The sequence below is a fragment of the Pseudopodoces humilis genome, chromosome 19, assembly GCF_049639895.1.
Source record: "Pseudopodoces humilis isolate 2021_Gansu_Grassland_sample_001 chromosome 19, ASM4963989v1, whole genome shotgun sequence".
In the NCBI taxonomy this organism is placed as follows: Eukaryota; Metazoa; Chordata; class Aves; order Passeriformes; family Paridae; genus Pseudopodoces; species Pseudopodoces humilis.
The window spans coordinates 8,250,166-8,269,926 of NC_142218.1; positions in this window are offsets into that span (position 1 = coordinate 8,250,166).

A 19,761-nucleotide genomic window follows, 5' to 3' on the forward strand; every position below is an offset into this window, starting at 1 on the left:
AGCTCCGCAATGGAAAACCTCCCGCTGCAACAAAGGGCAGGGCTTTGCCCTTTTGACTGTCGTGCTGAAGGCTCTGACAGAAACTGCCCTATATTTCAAAGGCCGGAGCTTAACAGGGCAGGATAGGTCTGGAGCTGGGGGAAGTCGGCGCGATCGCACGATGGCTGCGGTGAGCGGGGAAATCGCTCTCGGTGCTGTGCGGTCGCTGGATTGTGAAAGCAAGAGCTGGTCCAGCAGATAAAATTTTTGCAAACTGTTTTATCAACATCTGCGTGCTGTGATTGCGCCCGAAATTGGGGAAATAAGTGTCTGACCAACGGGGTTGGCCGTTTGTATAGTTAACTGACTTAGGTGTGTAATGACGGTAATTGCCTGGCTAATTACGTTCCGAAGGTTTAAAAATTTCCTCCGTGGTTTCCTTTCCCTCATCCTAAATATTTCCTTCATCTCTGGCTTTCAAGTAGGCAGACTGCTGTAGAAATCTTAGACTTGATTTTTATGCCTACTCTTCATTCAAATCCATTTCTGTAAGGTACTTTTAATCCCTAGGATGTCCCCTCACAAAAAGTGTATTTTCCACTTTTTAATCTGTAATTTAAATAAACGGATGTTGCATCGTATGTTTTCCCCCCCGTTTCCTCCCACATACCCTAAATACCTTTAATTTTGAAAATACTTTGAATAAACCTGATTAATGAGAACAAAATGCTTTTTCATTCCAGAATGTTTTTAATTACCTCTTCATTTTATATTGCAATGGAGTCCAAGCACCACCTTCCTAGAAAGAGTTCCATTAAAATGCAAATGAAGACTTTGGAGAAGTTGTTAATGCAACCAAGGACACAATTTCTTAGACTTGAGCAACGCAGGATCGGTGCTGGGTGGGGGTTCCTGCTGCCACCTGCTCTTTCTGCACACACAATCCTGTGTGGAACACATTTTCCAGCCTCTGTCACCTGTGGGTGAGGAGCACCAGAGCTGAACAAACAAAATCCCTTTTCCACCCTAAATGCTCACGCTGGTTTTCACAGGAATCTGTTCCCCCCGCACTGCCTGTAGGTATTAAATCCTCCTGTGCTTTTGAATCCGTCCTTTTTTCAGGCTGAAATGCAAAGGTTAAAAGGGTTGTTGAAACTGGAGCTTTATCTTCATGCCATTGTGTCTTGTTTTGCATGACATCTGCATCGTACCTGGTTGCGGCTGTAACCATTCCTGCCTTTCCTCACTCCTCTGTTTGAGGCCAAGCTTCCCCTGTTACCCCAAACTCCTCAGGTGCAGGATGTACGCTCCCCTCCCCTCCTTCTGGCCAGGGCTTCTTCCCCAGGTCTTTGTTGGAAGAAAACATTTCTTCCTGTGGTATTTATTTGTGTGTCAGGCTGGGCTGACTCCCCCGGAGCAGCAGCAGCAGCTGCTGCCCGGGCACTGCCCTGGGGAATGCTCCCAAGAGGGGGAGGGTGGCAGCAGGCCCTGTTTCCCAAAGCTGTTCCACACAAAGGATTTCAGGAGACTTGAAAAGCTTTAATATTCTTTTGCCAAGCCCCCTCTCCTTTAATTAGAAGTTTGTGTTGTATTTTAGGTAAATACTGCAATAGCTCAGTGTGCCCTGAGAGGTGCTTTCTCCTCATGAAGAAGGAAAGGATGTGCATAGAAAAATAAGAGCTTGAAGGAAAAATCTGGGGTAGTTCCTGTGATTTTTGGTGTGAAAAGGAAAGATTAGGAGTGTAATGTCATGTCAGGGGTTACAGACCATGTGTTTCCAGCCTGAGTCCACATCCCTCACTACCCACCATACCACAGGTTCTACCCTGGCAGAGACTGGTGGTATCACACTACTGATGGGTTTTAGCCACTGGGACAACAGGTAAAGATCATATTCCTGTAGTAAAAGAGCGCTTGGAGTTGCCCTGATGTCTTCCTTTTGCTCTGCCAAGAGCATGTGAGCACTTGAACCCCCAGCACAGCCATACTGACACCACGTGCCAGTGCTCCATCCTCACTGAGTGGGAAAATTAAGAACCATGGACTTGCAGACGTGCTGTTGAATTTTGCTGCCTTTTCAGTGTCCCTGCACCTCTGTAATTGCTTCCTGCACAATCTCCACGATCTCTCCAGGGCAAATAAGTCAGCGCTATCCTCCCACTGTCTCCTGCACTGGGGTATGGTGGGGCCAGACTGGGGGACAGCAGCACAGGAGAGATGTCTGGGTGCTGCATTCATACCATGTCTCATTTGCAAAAACATGCAATTGGGGAGGTTGGAAAAGACCTCCAAGATCATCAAGTCCAAGTGTTAACCCAGCACTACCAAACCCACTACTAAACTGTCCCCAAGTGCCACATCTGCACATTTTTCGAACACTTCCAGGGATGGTAATTCCACCACTTCCCTTGACAAAATTTGCCAATATGGGCAAAGAAATTCCTGGATAGAAATGCCAAATCATCAGAAGTGCTGAGCATTCTCATTTCAGCTCCTCTTTCCAGCTCTCCTCTACTTTATGTTCATTGCAGTTGTAGGAGATTCTACATTTGATAAGTTTAAATGGTTTCCTGTGTGTCCTTGTCATGTGGGCAGTTTGGGAACACGTTGACAAAATCCAAATGACCTAACTACTGTTTTTTCCTCTACTAAAGTATTGTAGAAATAGAAGTTCCAAAGCAATCCTGGCCAATATCTGATCTGTGATCTCTGCTCTCAGTGATCCCCATTTGATTTCCATGTTCTGTACAAGCTAGACTTGGCTCTCCATCACCAAACCCTGCTCTTCCCTAGGTAGAGCAGGAGGAAAGCCATTTTGCAGAGCTCCGTTTCTGCCCTTCACAGCATCTCTGAATCCCTGGAAATCCTGAGACCATCAGCTTTGTGAACCGCATGGAGAGCAGCTGGCAGATGTCAGAGGAAAGGGTTAAAGGACCCACATTCCTGTCCCCACTGCCCTGACCAAAGGTCAGGGGTTCCTTAGGTGAAGGAAAGGAGGGAGGTGGTGCAGCCCTGACCAGGTCATTTGAGGAGTAAACCACATCTGAGGGGAGCTAATGAAGCAGTTTTTGTCTCTCTCACAGGCTCATACTCCCGGTCTGTGCCGGGCAAGTCGGAATTCCTTCTCTAGTGGGAGTGAAGATGTCAATTGTATTTTTTCCATGATGTGTATTGAGGCATTTGCTAGGTTGTGGGAGTAAACACTTGGGGGAATTCTCCATGAGCTAGCAAGGGCAAGTCACAAGCCTACTAAATATGGTGAGTGAAGATTACAAAAAACCCCTGGAGAATAAACCTCCCCCTTTCCACCCCATCTCCCCACCACCACCACCACCCCCGCAGATTTGTTCTCATTATCCTGTGCTGTGTCTCACTGCTGGCTGGGTAAACCTGCTGCCATTTGTGGGGCTAAACACATTGTGCTGATTTAGTTTTGTTTTCTGCACCCAAGGGCAGCGCTGGGGTGGTCCTTGGTGGCTCCACCACGCACTGAGACACACAGGACCATCCTGCTGGAGCAGACACCAGATACTCAACAGGGGGGAACAGCAGGAAATGCTCTCAGGTCTGTAAATACTTGAGGGGGTGAGAGATGATGGTCATGTACAAAATATTTGACCAGACACATCCCACTGACCTCCTTTGGTGCTGCTCTTGAAAAGGATTGGCCAGAGTCAAACAGTTGATCTTTAATGCTCCAAAAATACATTCCCTTTCAAAGCTTCTCATGTGGAGAAGCATCCAGGCTGTCAAATTCAGTCCCCCACTCCCAACTTCTTGTGGCCTGGGTGAGCTCAGCTCTGGGGGGTCCATTTAGGTTCCCCCAAGGCTGTAGGTGACAATAGGGATGATGGATGCTGGGGCCATGACATGGGGGTGCAGGAGGGTGCAACAAACTCTGTCCCCACCTTCTCCTGCCTGCTCCATCTCCACTGTCCTCAACTTGCTGCTCTGGCTCTGTCTCATCCTTCTCTGTCCTCCTCCCTGGAGTGGCCCAGCAGCAGCCAAACACTGATTCTTGTGGATCTCACTGGGAGCCTGGAGCCAACCTGGGTCCCTCAAAGTCCCACACAGAAGCCACAGGCCATTTGTGTGTTGGTTGGAGCTCAAGAGATCCCTGTGCCCTGCTGACACCGCCCTACTCCTGCAATAAAGAACCTCCACTTTCCTTTCTCTCAGCTTGGGTTCTTCTCAGTTGTTTCCTGCTGTATTTTGCATCACAGAGGTCTGGCACTTCATCCCTTCCCTGGTTTCCTCCTGTCCCAGGTATGGATGAGGAGCAGCTCACTGCTGTGAGTGCTCTTTAACCAGATCTTCTCCTTCTCAGCTTTTTGCTGTCACCTCTGTACATCTGGGAAACATCGGTGCTTGAGCCAGGCTTTGTCCTGATATCAACAGCAAAATGTCAGCACATTCTGAATAAATGTTGATTTTTCCTCCTCCACTATCACCCTCCCTTACTCATGCAACCTTTCCTGATTATTTTCAGGGGCTCCCAGCATTCCTTTAGAAACAGACAAACCTATTTTCAGGAGACAGAAGCAGTGACGTCCCCATCGTCCTGCATCCTTCAAAGTATGATTTGTCTCTCAGTCAAGCCCAACCCTCCTTACTACAACACCTAAAACCCCGGGGTTTTAGAGAGATTTCACTGAAATAGATCCCTCTGTTTGCAAAGATTTGGTTTTCTTCAGAACCCAATGAAATTGCAGGGCTGTATGGGTGTCCTTGGCTCAGTGTGATCCATGAAAGCTGTGCGTGTCATGGAGCTGTGCTGGCAACAGGCAGAGGCAACAGTTAAAATATATATATATAAATATAAATATGTATATATAACTCCTGGAGTTTGAGAAGTGTGGTTTGGGGTTTTGGCAGGCAATTGCTGGTTCTCCTAATGACTCAGTCCACAGCCAGGGTTTAGCTGGGTTAAACACTGAGTCAAGTTTTGCTCTAGTTGATGTGGAGCTTGGGATGACACTCCACTCTGGGAGTATTAACCCACCTCCATTCCCAGCCTCCTCAGTTCAGAGGGTGTGGAGAACTTGTTTTTCTTTTGCTCCTGCCCTGATGGTTCATTCTGGTTTTACCTCCAGTGTCCTGAATTTGCTCAGACAGCTCCAATTTCAGGGTTCCCCACAGGGCTGTTCTGGAGCTGAGCTGTAGCGTGCGGGGGGCAGCACACCTCTGGTTGATTCCCATTCTAAAATAATAACAAGAAAAATCAGGAGGACTCTGGCAAAACATTCACAAAATGCTCTGAAGTAAATAAGAAGGGTTTTGCAAGATATTTGAATGTATATTAAATTGCTTGACAGGAGGAGCGATGAGGCTGTCGATAATTAGTTTATATTTGGAGCTGTTCAGAGGTTGTTAATGGCATTTTGCACCCTTCTGTGAACACCCACCTGGTTTCCACACACCTGGGTCATGCCTGTGGCCGTGCATCACACTGATCAGCATTTTTTCCTGCTGTGATTCCCTCTCCTCCCACCGTTCCCAGTGGGAAAATGGCTCATTTAAGTGCCAAAACCCTCTTGGTTGTGTATGGCACATTTAGGTGGTGGGTGTCCTCCATGGGCCCTTCATGGTGGTCTCCATGCCCTTCCCTGGGCTTTTCCCAGCTTTTCCCAGAGAAGCCTGGCTGGCTGATGTGATCCGTAGGCGAAATCCCAGTGCTGCCAAGCCCTGGGGAGAACTCGGCCGCTGTTCCCAGGCTTCAGTTCCCGCAGGATTTCCTATCTGGGCAGAGCCGGGGTCAGCTGGGAGGGGTCTGGCCAAGCACCCCGCAGCCCCCAGCCCTCGCCCTGCTGCAGGAAACTCTGCCGGGAGCACGGGGTGGAGTGGGGGAAAGGAGGGGAGAGGAGGAAAATGGGGAGTCACAGCCAGATAAGGCTGGGCTGGAAACGCTGGGCGGATGCAGCTCCGGGCCGGGGCTCGGACCTGCGCCCCGGTCACTTCCCTCGTGCCGCCCAGCCAGAGCTGTTACAGGAGCCCAGGGATGGAATTACAGCCAGGGAGATCCAGCACCTGAGCTGGCTCCAGCAGCACGTGGCCAACAGGCAGCGGAAAATCCCTGCCGGAGCCAGACGCCGTCGGGAAGATGTTTCCTCTTCTCCGGGCAGGCAGGGCAGAGCTGAGCATCGCCCGGGGGTATCGGCCAGGAGGGTGTGGGGGTCCAGGGCAGGCAGGACCCCGTGGCTGGTGAGCCCTGGAGCCTGTTCCAGCTGGAGCTGTGCCGGCAGGGCCAGCACCCACAGCCAAGCACAGGGGTGCTCCCAAGCAGAGGTAGAACCACAGCTGGCCCCAAAACCCAGGAGAGCCCCTGATCTCTGGGAAGTAGCACAGGGACATGGGCAAAGAAGACAAAGTAGACAGATGCTTTCTTTATTTTCTTTCCCCCTGGATTTAGTAGTTCCAACCCCCATCCAAAAATGTCTGTGCTCTCCTCTCAGCTCTTTTCTAAATCCAACCCACTCATTTTTATTATCCCTCCAGGAGTTTGTTCCCTGTAATACATTATCTGCTCCCTCATTGTCACACCAGCCCTGAGCTCCACATCCTGCTCGACCCAGCATCAGCTTGAGCAGCCCTGTTGTGCTTCCCCTCTGCCTTGCTCACATCCCGCTCCATCCTTGCCTTTCCCAGAGAAGAAGGCAGTGCTGGGGCTGCTGGTGTAACCTCCCCTAGCACCTGTAGCTCCATCCTAGCACCACACTCCTTCATTTCCAACCTCCAGGGGTATTTTGGGGTGAGGGGAGCAGAACTTCCCTGAGAAATGGGCTCTTGGCCCCATCAGTGTCACGCAAACCCCCACATAGTGTGGGAACAGCGTGATCCTGAAAACCCCCAACATCTCACCGACAGGGCTGAGGGCTGTGGGGAGTTGGGGGACCTGGAGGGGTCCAGTCTGTGCCAGACTCGATCCCCAAACCCCGAGTCCACTCACAGGCTTGGCTCAGTGGGCACCAGAGCAGTGTGGGTTTGGTTTAATCTGCAGGGAGAACTTCACACCTCCCTTTGCTCTTTTCCTCGCCAGCCCCTCCGCCTGCCAGTGCAGCACCTTGGCGGGGGCAGTGCCCATCTGCTGGCAATTGTGGGTTTTTTAAGATGTTTTCCCTCCCTCCCTCCCTCCCTCTCTCTCCCTCCTCCACCCTCTGCTCCTCCTCTTCTCACCCTTTGCTTTCTCCATGCGTTTCTTGTTGGTGCAGCATGGATACAGCTCTGTGGGAAGAGGGAGGATGGGGAGATGCTGTACCCGGTGCCAGCTGGGAATTGACCCTCCCAACCTGCAGTGGGTGCAGATCACAGTGAGAGCGGGTCCCAGCCTTGCACATGCGTGTGCAATCCCTGCTGTGCTGCCTGGGGCTGGAGGTGTTCCTGCAAAGGACGGGGTTATGGCAGCAGAGGCTGCCTGGGCCCTGTGGGGTTAGCGGGGGTACAGCCTGCATCCGTGCAGATGCAGCGTGTTTATTCTCACCAGATAGTTTGATGGCTTTATCTGATCACAGGTTTTCCTGAGGAAGGAAGGGTGAGTCTGAGTCACTTGAAAATGGGGGCCCTTCATCTCTGGGTATGACTGGTGGGGCCGTGGATCTCAGCAGAGCCCCAGGGCAAGGCGTGTTCCCAGCGCTGGCGTCGCCCCAGGTTTGCTCTGTGGCTCTGCTGGGTGGACAATGCATGGTCAGTAATGGATGTAAATCCAGTGTGAGCACCCATGGGTGTCAGAGAAAGCAGCCAGGAATTGATGCCACAGAGGGAAGAGCAAGATCATTTACTGTGTCTGTGGTGAGAGAGGAGGGAGCTGCTGACATGGTGCCCCCAGTGCAGAATACACCATCACAAGCAAATTGAAAGCAAGAGATAAAATCTGGCAGCAATTGATAAATTCAAGGGAGAGACAGGTTCATGCCCTCCTGGAAGAAAACCCAGATAATTAAACTCCCTTGTTCTGTTAATGCCTTCTGTGAGGGGCTGGAGGAACCAGCCATGGGAGAGCCATGGCTGCTGTTGGAGAGCTGGGAGGCAAAGGTGTGCTGGGGAAGTGCTGGGAGATGGGGAAGCAGAGTGGGTGGAAACAGCTCCAGCTCCTTAAAACCAGGGAGCTGGGCTGGGGGCTGCAGTAAGCTGGAGCTGTCCTCCGCTCCCTGACCCACCCACACACCAGCATCCTTCCCAACTGCCTCTGTGCCTGAGAAAACAAATGGATTTTCCATAAAGTGCCCTCAGAGCACTCACACTTGGCATTTTGTGGAAACTGGGGGTTTCAAGCCTTCCTGAGTGCAGCCAGGCTCTGGAGAGGAGAGTGGAACAGGCGATGCTGAGCTGCTGAATGCACACAGAGCCAGGCCCCTGGGGTCCAGAATTAATAGGACAGAGCAGGGGCTGTTCCCTGCATGTTTTATTTATGGGAATCAGGCCAGTGAAGTTCCCTCAGCTCACCGAAATAGTCACATCGTCTCTGCTTTGCGCTGCCCACAGCCGTGACCTTGATAAATGGGTCAGTGCCTGGCCCCCACTCCGTGCCCAGGGGGCTGTTTGCTGCATGGGGGCTCCCTCCTCAGACCCCAAAACTCAGCCTTGATGTGTCCAAGGGTGCTCCTACTATGGGCAGGAGGCCCGTGGTTCCTGTGCTGCTTGCAGTGCTGGCTCTGCCCTCAGCAGGAGCAACCCGTGAGAAAGGACCCACGGGAACTCCACCGAAAATCCCCCAAGCACCAAGTGAGCTCCGGGCACCCCCCTTCCGAGAACGGTGCATGCCCGGAGCCGTGTCCCCAGCACCGAGGTGACATCAGCCTCTTGCACCAAACTGGAGCCCCAGGACAGTGCCTGGTGGCAGAGATGGAGACCCCAAAACAGGAAGCAAAAGTGGGGCTCTGCTTGGTTTCTGTATTTTCTCTTAACCTGAGCTTTTTAGCTGTTTCCTGGTGCCAGATCACAGTTGTGGCCTCACCACGCTCACCACCACGATGACATCTCTGCCAGTCCCATTTGGCAGCCCCGAGGGCTCCAGAGCATCCCTGAAGTGGTACCCAGGAGGGAGGGATGCCGATCCCGGGATCAGATTGCTCGGGTGTGATTGCCAAAGGGCGTTATCAATGTCTGTGTTTGGTAACCATGGAATGAGGTGGCTTTCCCAAGGCTGCCGGTGAGTCAGTGGCGGAGCTGGGAGCAGCCCGGTTCCTCTCCCCACCCTCGGCCCCAGCACAGCATCTCCCTCCCCACTTCCTTCCCTTGCCGATAATTAGCCCTCAGCTTTGCAGTTCCCGGTGATTTCTCCCAGCGTGGCATTTCCCCATTTGGGTGCTGGGAGGGAGACGTGAGCCCCACACCCACTCCAGTTCCCACCACGGGAAATGACCATGGGTGGCCCCAGGAGTGGGGAACTAGGGAGGCGTTTCCCGAAAATCCCATGGCCAGGAACAGTCCAGGGCGAGGGACAGCGGTGCCCTTTGCTGGCAGGAAATCCTCCCCAGTGTTTAAAGCCCAAGGGGTCCGTGGAGCATCTCAATAGCTCCAGGCTCAGGGCAGGGCAGCAATGGTGGGTGCAGGCAGGGAATCCTATGCCACATCCTGCTCCAGTGGGATCAGCAGTCAGGGGAGGCTGCACACCCACCCCATGTTTGCTCTGAAGGAAGGGCAGCTGCCAGCACAGCCGGTCCCTGGGGAGGGCGTGTGGGGACAGAGCTGTGTAGAGCCAGTCAAGGACCTTTGTGTGGCTGGCACCATCCAAGGCTGATAAAAGGCTCCGAACGCTCTTCCTGCTGCTTCCAAACCCACGTCCCCACCCTGACCCTGACCTCTGCTGCTCCAGGTCCTTCACTGCGCAGAGTCCCTTGTGGCGCCAGGGCCCCGAAGAGTGGCGGGATGACATTTTGTTAATGGCTGACTCAGATCACTTTCCCCAGCCCCGATGTGGGGGTTTGCCATACAACCCCTTCTCCATCCCAAGGAGAGGTTTTCTGTCCTGCTGTGTATGTGGGGTTTGCTCTTGGAAGGGCACAAACCTGGAAGCAATGCAGAGATGTCTGTCCACAGGGGAGGGATTTCTCCTTCTTTGCATATTCTTCCCCACTACCTCCCCAAGGATTCGAGAGGCTTTACCCAGAGGTCTGTGTCCTCCAGCAGCATCTCAGGGGCTGGCAGTGAAATCAATAATAAAAATGATGCTCAGCTCCTGTACAGAGCATTATGTCTTCAAAGCCCTTTGCTGGCATAAACTCATTAACGGCAAGGAATCGAATTCCTCACCACACAGGTCCCAGGGATGCAGATCTGGGGGGCGATGGACCGGAACATATTTGTAATAAGAAATCGCTGCTGTCGGTGGCCCTGTGCAGGAGGGCCCTGAGGAGCTGGCAGGAGCAGATGGAGAAGGGAGGGCTGCGATGGAAACAGTGCCCAGGGCGGGCTGGCAGCATCCTGGCAGAGGAGTTGCTTCCTCTCCTCACGGCAGCCGGTGGGTCAGGGTCAGGGAGCCGGTCTCCTGTGCTCCTCACAGCCCCCCTGGGCCTCCCGATGCAAGGGGAAACGAGTCCAGCATCCTCTCTGCAGCTCTGCTTCCCTTTGGGAGCATCCCACCCCTGCTGAGTCCCTTTCTGCCATTCCCAGTGGAGCAGCCCAGTCTTCTCCAGCCTCGGCTGCCTATCCTGAAAGACTTGTTTTAACACAAGCCAGGATTAATGGAAAATTTGGGATGTTCATCCTGGTTGGACTGCAGGGATGGGATGGGGAGGTGAGTGGGGGCTGCAGCACCCATCTGTGCTGAAAGGCTCAGTGCTGCTGTACTGGCCTGGGGCACAGCAGGGGTTGGAGGGACAGGGTGACTGCCTGGAATACATCCAGACTGGCTTTTTCTGAGGCACTGGGTAGCCCAGGCAGGCTCCCAGCCTTGCCAGGTCTCCTTCCAGCATGTCCCAACTGGGACAGCACCCATATGTCTCTCATCCCCCACCTCCCTGGGTTGAGACCCCAAGGACCCCTGCACCCTCTGCACTGTCCACTCAGCCCATCTCACCCGGACAGGAGATGGGAGATGCCTGGGGAGAGACTTCATCCAGGGTATCCATGGGCCTCAGGGCGCCCTCCCACCCGCGGCCATGGCCTCTTGCCCAGGGCAGGGTGGGGAACCACAGATTCTATTTCTAGCTTTCTCCCTGGGAGGTGCTCCAGGAGGGAGGACGGGAACACCCTGACCTGGTCCCCGAGGTCCTTGAGGTCCTTTCTTTGGAACAGGTCACACACACCCATGCCCAGGGGATAGCTGTGCTGGGAACGGGGAGGGGAGGGATGTCCTGTACCTCTGCACTTCCTTATCCCTCCTCCCTGTGGTCGGTACCCTCCCCATCCCCATCCCTGGAGGGACCAAGCCCCTACAGCACCGAGTGGGAGGCTCCTCGGTGCGGGGGATTGCGGGATGCAGGGGCACAGAGGGATGTGGGGACATGGAGGGATGCGGAGGCCGAGCTCATCCAGGGTTACCTTGGAAACGGCGCCCGAGCCACACATCCCTGTCACCACTGAGGGACTGAGCCACTGCGGTGGCGAGGCCAAACCCCACTCGGCGGCTCAGAGTGACAGCGGGGGTGTTGGGAAGCGTTCCCCAATCCCGCTCGATGGCTGCTGCCAGGCAGGGGGAGAGGCGGCTGCAAAGGGGGCTATGTCCTCCCCCGGGGCAGGGGGGCATCGCCCAGCTCTGGACAGGGAGAAAAGCCCCTGCAAGGGTGGCTGTTGGCCAGGGTTCCTCCTGGCAGCTGGATCCCTCCCCGGCAGCCGGATCCCTCCCTGGCAGCCGAATCCATCCCTGGCAGCCGGATCCCTCCTGCAGGACAGGCACTCCCGGCAAAGATGGAGCTTTAAATAAATAACGAGCTGCCGACATCTCCCGGCTCCGCTGGCAGCGCCACGCTGGGAGCCCTCCCTGGCAGCCCCCGCACTCCGGAACACGACGGGAATGGGGACAGTGCTGCTGGGAGCTGGGCCCGGGGGGTGGGAATGATCGAGGGAAAAGGGCTGGCGGGGCCCCGGGATGTCCCTGGCGGGGTCAGCGCTGGCTGATGGCTCTGCCAGCTCTCTCCTTAAAGCTTCCTGTGATGGAACATCACAGCCTTGCTTTGGGAATGGGATTTAATCACTGAGGGTCGGCTGGGGGAGAAGCGCTTGGTGCTTCCTGGGACGCTGTGATGGATGCAGGGATGTGGCGATGCAGGAAGGATGCAGGAATGCGGGCAGGGTGTGGGGATGAGGGAGGGATGCGGGAATGCAGGCAGGGCGCAGGCGGGGCAGCGGGGATGTGACCCATCGGTTTTTCCCTGATGGAAGACGCTGCCTTGCAAACCGGTTTGCAGGGTGGAGAGTTCCAGAAGGCGCTGCCGGCCGGGGGAGGCAGGCCGGGCGCGGGCAGAGCCCGCAGGCAGGGTTCAGGCAGAGGCCAGGCAGCGCAGGCAGCTCGGGGAGGGACCGGCCGGAGAGCCAGGGAGCCTGGCAGGGCAGCGCAGGCTGCAATTAGCCGAGGAGCGACAGCAGGATCCTGCCTCAATTAGAGCCTCCATCCCCGGCCGGCGGGCAGGGAACTGTGCCCATGGGCAGCGCGTCCTGGCACCCCGCGCTGCCGGCATCGCCCGGCCGGCCCCGCTCGGGCTGCGGAGGGCAGGGGGTGGTGTGGCCGGGCTGGGGGCTGCCAGGGGGAGCGGGGACGAATTCTGCTCCAAAAGCAGCTGAGAGGAAGGAAGAAGCAGCTAAAATAAGCAGGTGGGTGGACAGGGAGGAAATGATAGTGAGGCTGATAACGAATGGGCTGGGGAAGGGGGACAAGAACCAAAAGGTCCCCAGGAAACGGGAACTGGTCCCTCTGGGAAGCAGAGGGAGGTCACGGCACAGGAGGGGCCCTGCCCTCCCGGAGAGTGGGTGTGCAGGCAGGGGATGGACAGAATGCTTCAGCAGCATGGGAAGTGCCAGCCGGAAGCGGGGGCAGCCCCGTCCCCCCATCCTGCTTTAGGCAGGGGGACAACGGGAAGCAGACGCAGGCAGAGGCACTCTGAGCATCCTCGGAGGGTGGGTGGGAACCCCTGGAGTGAAATTCCGGGAGGAGAGCAGCACAGAACTCTGTGGTTTGTGTGCAGACAGCTGCCCACCTCCACTCCAGGCATGGCCATGCAGGGTCATGGAGGGGGACAGGGACCAAACCAAGTGCCCAGCACTCTAGGAGTGGTTTGGGATGGATCCAAAGGGAACAGGGCAGGGAGTGGTGGCAAGCAAAGTGCTCCCTCAGCATGGCACTTCCCTGCCCTCCCTGCCTGCTGGCTGCCAGCATCCCAGGGCTCCCGCAGCATACTGGAAACTTCCATAGCATCCCACCTCCCCTCTGTAGTCACAGGTGGGAAGGATGGTGTCAGGAAAGGTGTGGGGATATGGGGCTGGGCTTAGGACTAACCCAGAGGTGCTGGGGACAATCCAGAGAGGCAGTAGCCCTGCTGTATAATCATGGAATGGTTTGCGTTGGAAAGGACCATAAAGCTCATCTCGTTCCAGCCCCCTGCCATGAGCGGGGACACCTTCCACTAGGCCAGGTTGTTCCCAGCCCTGTCTGACCTTGGCCGCGGGGAGCAGGCGGAGGCATTTGGCCGGAGCGCAGGATGCTCAGGGCCGGAGCTGTGGCTGCTGTCCTGGGAGTTTCCACATGAACCACACACTGTTCGCATCTGAGCCTTCTCCCCGTCCAGGGCAGCCGCTGCCGGGGGTTATTTCCTGCCCTCCGCGCTCTCCCCCCGCCACCCCTGCCTGCCCCAGCCCGGCTGCTTCCTCTCGGCCGCCCCGGGGGCTTTCCATGCTGCCAGAAAGTAAATCTCAGGCTATTTTTAACAGAGGGGAAAACGCCAAGGTCTCCTCCAGCCTGGGCTGCTGCGGAGCCGAGCGCGGACGGGCACCCCCGGAGAGATGAAGGAGGGAGAGGAATGTGCGGGAAGGATGTGGGTAGGCAGGGCAGCGTGACCCCGCTTTCATCTCCCTGCCTTCGGGCGGGATTTTGGGGAAAGCAGGGAGAAGAGCGCCGGGAAGGGGGCACCAGCTGGGTGCTGTGGCACCGCCTTACCCTCCTTTGCAGTAGACAAACAGCCCCCAGCACCCATTAATGTCACCCATGGTCTCTCTGCCTGAGCAGGCAGGGAGAGAATGATGAGGGGATCATTCCACCACCCCAGCTGGGATGGGGTGACCGGGCAGTGTCCTGGAATGGGACACACACACACACACACACACACACACACACTGCCCACCCTGCATCGGGTCAGTGCCAGCACCAAGGGAGCTGGGGACTCGGAGGGTCCCCTGGGGTCAGGGCTGGGCCAGTTGCTGTTTTTAACCCCTGTAAGTGCCTTAGGGAGGCTGCGAGCGGGATCAGCTGGATAATGCTGGCGGGGGCAGAGGGGGGCTGAGGAACGGATGGAGCTGGTGATAATGGGGGGGCACGGACGGGCCACCCCACCCCGTTGCTCCCCGAGGGTGGCTGTCCCCGCTCCTGACTGGGACACTGCCATTCCCTGCCAGCTGTCCCCACTGTCACTCCGCACGCATCTTTCTGGCTGCAGCGACACGATCCAAGGACTCGCCCTTTTCTGGGACTCCAGGGACAGAAGATTTATTCCTTACAAGGCTCCTGCTAAAATCTCTCCACCTGAGAGACTCCCACCAGCCCCAGCACACCCAGCGCTCCCACCGGAGTGGGAGGAGGTCTCCTCTCTCCTCCAACCGGGAGATGTTGTGTAAAGCCCACAGCCAGCGGAAATGCGGGAAGAAAAGCAGGGAGAGAAAGAGGAGCCGTTTCCAAGCGCTGGGTGGGAGGAGAGCAGAAAACAGGAGGTGGAGGTGAAAATGTCAAACCTCCCAGGGCTGGCTGTGTGGGGACAGAGTGCTCACTGCTGGCTTTTGGTCCTTGACCCTCAAGGAGTCACTGAAACCACCTTTGTCTCTGGTCCCCAACGTGGTGGTGATACTACAGCCACCTCCCTGGCAGTGCTGTGGCACCCAGGGCTCAGCCTGTGCTGGAGTTTTCAGGGGAAACCTGAGCTCTACATTCCCAGCCCAGAAACTGCTGGCCAACTTTGATGCCACTTTGCTGTGACACAGAGGAAATCCCACGGGGCTGGCTGGGATTTGGGGTGCCTGGTCATGTCCCAGCATCACCCCAGGATGGGGATTTCCAGTGCCAGGGATGTGGGGCAGTCCCCATGTCGTGGGACACTCACAGAACCCTAAGCTGGACTTCACCTGCCCCTGCCCCATCCAACCCACAGAGAAACCCCTGCTCTGTGCCCTGGGACAGCCTAAAACATCCCTGGGGATTTCACAGAATATCCTGGATTGGAAGGGTCATTAAAGCTCATCTTGTTCCAACCCTTGCCACAGGCAGGGACACTTTCCACTATCCCAGGTTGCTCCAAGTCCTATCCAGCCTGGTCTTGGACACTTCCAGGTACAGGACAGCCACAGCTTCTCTGGGCAACCTCTGCCAGTGCCTCACCACCCTCACAGGGAAAAAATTCTTTCCAATTCCCTAAATTTCACCCCATCTATTCCTGCCCTCTGTCAGGTTGAAGACATTGCCCCTTGTCCTGTGACTCCAGGGACTTGTCTAAAGGTCCCATGCTCTCTTGGAGCCACTTTAGGCACTGGAAGGGGCTGTAAGGTCTCCCTGGAGCCTTCTCCTTTTCAGGCTGGATGTCCACAGCTCTCTCAACCTGTCTCCAGAGCAGAGGTGCTCCAGCTTTTGGAGCATCTCTGTAGACTCTTCAGGACAGCACAAGCTCACTTCTCCAGCCTGTCCAGGTTCCTCTGGATACCATCCCTTCCCTCCAGCATATCAGCTGCACCACATGGCTTGCCTGGAAAGGGGAATGACCAGGATTTGGGGTCCATCCCCACCATGGGGCTCACGGGATCATCTGGAGGGGCCTAACCCAGCTGCAGGGACGGTGCCGAGGGGCTCTGCCTGTGACCAGATGGCTCCAAGCAGCCCTAAGCTCTCCATAATGCCCCTAATTGTCCCCCGGCGAGGGAGCGGGTGGCCCGGCCCAGCTGGTGCCTGTGTCCCCCCGCAGCCACGGCTCCAGGACCTCTGGCTATTTTTAATCCCAGGAAGCTATTTTTGAAGGGAGAGGCTATTTTCCCTGCCCGCCGCTAATCCTGTCTTGCTGTTCAACCTTACCCAGCTATTTGCCGGGGCCGTGCAATGGGCAGCTCCCTGTCCCGGACAGTGATTCAGGGCAGGAGGGATCGGGTGGGAAGTGTCGGCCGGGATGGGGTGATCCTGCACTCCCTGCCCTTCCCTGCTGGACACCCGGGCTTGATCTGGGCAAGTGCCACGGAAGGGAAGGCGCCCCATTTGCGGACACGCACTGATCGTTCCCCCAGCCCGCCCCGCAGGAGCCAGGAAGGCCATCAGAGGATGGGGATGCCAAAGGTGACGGGGCCGCGTGTCCCCTGGGCGTTGGGGGGACCGCGGGGTCCTGGGAGCGCCGGCGAACTGGGACTGAACTGGAAGCAGGTGTTGGGCACGTCCCGGCGGGGAGGAAGGGTGGGGGTGCAGGGCCGGGGGGAGCGGGGTGCACATCTGGCAGCGGAGGGGTGGCAGGAAGCGTCGCGCTGGCCCGGCCCCCCCGTGCTCGGCTGCCTCGGGGTCCCGGGGGGCCGCGCCGCTGCCAGATGTTGTGCAGCTGTCTCCGGCTCTTCCTCTCCCTCCGTGCCCGGCATCCTCCGGGAAGCTCTCCCCTGCGCTTCCTCGGCGGGGAGAGCGGGGGAGACCTCCCCAGCCCCCCGCTCCTCCTGCCCCGGTTTCCTGAGCCGCCGGGTCTGTCCAGCGTTCGGCTCTTTCACCCTCGGCCTCCTCCCACATCTCCGCGGCCCCTCGCTCCTTTTCTTCTCCTGCCAGCTGCCCCACAGCTCCCGATCCCGGGGGATCTCTCCCCTCTCTCGCCTCCCGATGCCGGGGCTGCCTCTTGCTCTCCGGGCTCAGAGCTCGCCTCCCTCCCAGGGCAAAGGAAGGCAGGAGGCAGCAGCGTCGAGCATCACTTATTGCTTTTCTTCTCTTGCCTCTCCCAGCATTTCCTATTTTCCCGCAGCGCAGGGACTGCACAGAGCCCGAGCAGCCCCAGGATGACGGGCAGGAAAAGCCGGGAGGGCCGCAGGGAGCGCGGCCGTGGGCTGCGGGAGCGTGGGCTGCGGAAGCCGGGGAGATGCTCGCTGCCGGCAGCTCACACCGACTGCGGGGCGCAGATAGGATTCAGGGATTAGAGCAGCTTAGGGAACAGGGCTCTTCCAAGCGGCAGATGGTGCTGGATGGATCCCAGAGCAGGGCTTGCGGGGTGGGAAACAGGTCCCAGAGCAGCCCTGGGCAGGGCAGGGCAGGGGAAATCAGGCAGAAGCGGGGAGGAGGAGGAGGGTTTTTGCTGAGCCCGTTTCCGGAGCGCCAGGGAGGGCTGGACGGACGGATCCTTGCCCCAGCTCCCAGGGATGGCAGCTGACGCCCAGAGCCGGTCACAGCTGCAGTGACAGCAGCGTGGCTTTTGCACGCCATGTCCCCGGGATGTTTCCCTTGCGCCCCAGCCAGGCTGCGAGGTTCGAGGTCCCGCTGACGGGACGTGGCTCCGTCACCCAGCGGCTCCTTCAGCTGCACATGTCCCTTGTCCCCATGCATGTGCGTGTCCCCACAGGAGTGCACATCATTCTGGGCGTGTGTGGGAAGCACCGAGACCAGAGGCTTCATCCCATGTCCTTCCATGTCCCCTGCATTCCCCTAAGGTATTCTTGCCCACGGGGGTGCCTTTTTGGGCTACCAAAAAACAGGCCAGACAAAATAAGGGAATAAAAGTGGTTATATTTATTGAAGGGCCTTCAGGTACATTTTGGGCAGATGGAGCACCCCCAGGGGCTACACCCAAAATGGTCACAGGTTTTCACACTTTTATAAGTTTGGTCCATTTGTATATTGGGGGTTAATCTTCCAATTACAGCTTCAGGTAATGAAGTCATTTACCCGAAGTTTGCCCCACCAAACTCACTTTTGTTTACATTTCTCAGGGCCTGAGACAGTGAGGTGTCCTTGATTCCCACGCTTGGAGAGGAATTGCTTTATCTGACCAAAATGGGAAAGCAGTAGCTAACACTCTATATGGAGTTTAGAGTTACACACTAAAGAACTGAACAATTACAAATATATGAAAAATATAAAAGCTAAAATCCTAAGGCATCAACAGGATTCCATACTCCTGGGTGTGCACATCATTCTGGGGGTGCATGGGAAGCCCCATGACCAGAGGCTTCACCCCACATCCCTCCATGTCCCCTGCATCCCCCTGAGATGTTCTTGGGCACGGGGATGGGTTTGTGGGCAGCAGGGTGCTGCTGTGGGGCTGGAACGGGACAGCCCCTCCTGCCCCACAGCGCTGGTGACTCCCTGGACTCTGCTGAGACTGCGGAGATGAGCAACTTCACCCCAAATGCTGCTGGGGGAATTCCCAGTGATGAGGATGGAAACAAGAGATGACGAGGTGAGGGAAACCCCGCAGTCGGGGCAGCACTGGTGGCTGACACGGAGTACCCGGGTGCCTCCAGGAGCTGTTTCGGAGCTGAGAGCAGCCAAACGGGCTGGGATAACAATGCAGAAATTAAGGGATCCATTTCCAGGCAGAGTGGTGTGGTCTTCAAAAGTGGCCTCCGAGCAGAAGAGTCTGATTTGTTCCAGCTGAGATTGTTCCCATGGTTCCTGAGGGCGTTTGTGGTGGGAGCAGGGGGACTCCGGCTGACAGTGGGAAAGCCCAGCCAGCAGTCAGGGAGTCTCTGACATTTTCTGAGGAAGAGCAGGATGTGAATGGGAGCCCCTCTAGCAGCCCGTGGGTGCTGCTTTCTGCTTGAGGTGAGAGGCGGGCATGGGGAACCCCTGCTGATGTTGGGACCCCAGCCCACCCCAGACTGCTTGGTGGGATGCAGCCACATGGTCCGGGTGCTCACACCAACCCCCCACACAGGCAGGGAGGTGGCAAAGTGGGGGATATTGGGGTGGTTCAGGAAAGGAGCTGGGCATCCAGAGGATGCTCCGGATCCATGCCTGATATCAGCCCCAGCAGCTGTGCCCACGTCCCCTCGGCTCATCCCCACTTGAGAGTCCCTGTACCTTCCCCAGCAGCCACGGTGGTGTTTCAGAAAGAGGAAGCGTCACCCCCGGCATCCCCCCACCACCATCCGGGGGCTATTTTGGGTCTGGAGAAAAGCGGAAGGCAGCACTGGGTAGGTGATGCCCTGCAGCATGCAGGGGCCAGTGGTGGATGGGAAGAGGAACCCCAACATCGCTTCACACCCCCATTCCCACCTGTGGGATGAGGAAAGAGGATCTCACCTGAAGCATAAAAGGTTTTGGGGGGGGCACGCAAGGGGCACTTGGGCAGTTCACAGGGTGATTGCAGGGGATCCTCCAATGTGTCCAGCTCCCAATTCCTGCCTTTGTGACCCAGGGGCTGCTGCAATAATAATTTTTAAATGCTGGTTTTTGCTCTTAAATGTATGTTTTGCCACTAGTGCCCAGGTAAGTGTTAGCCTGTGTGGCTGCGTGTGTGGGTGACCCAAGGAAAGGTCAGGTATACAACCATGAGTGGGGGTTGACTCTCATGGGGAGGGAGGGAAGGAGGGAAGGAGGGAAGGAAGGAGGGAAGGAAGGAAGGAAGGAGGGAAGGAAGGAAGGAAGGAAGGAAGGAAGGAAGGAAGGAAGGAAGGAAGGAAGGAAGGAAGGAAGGAAGG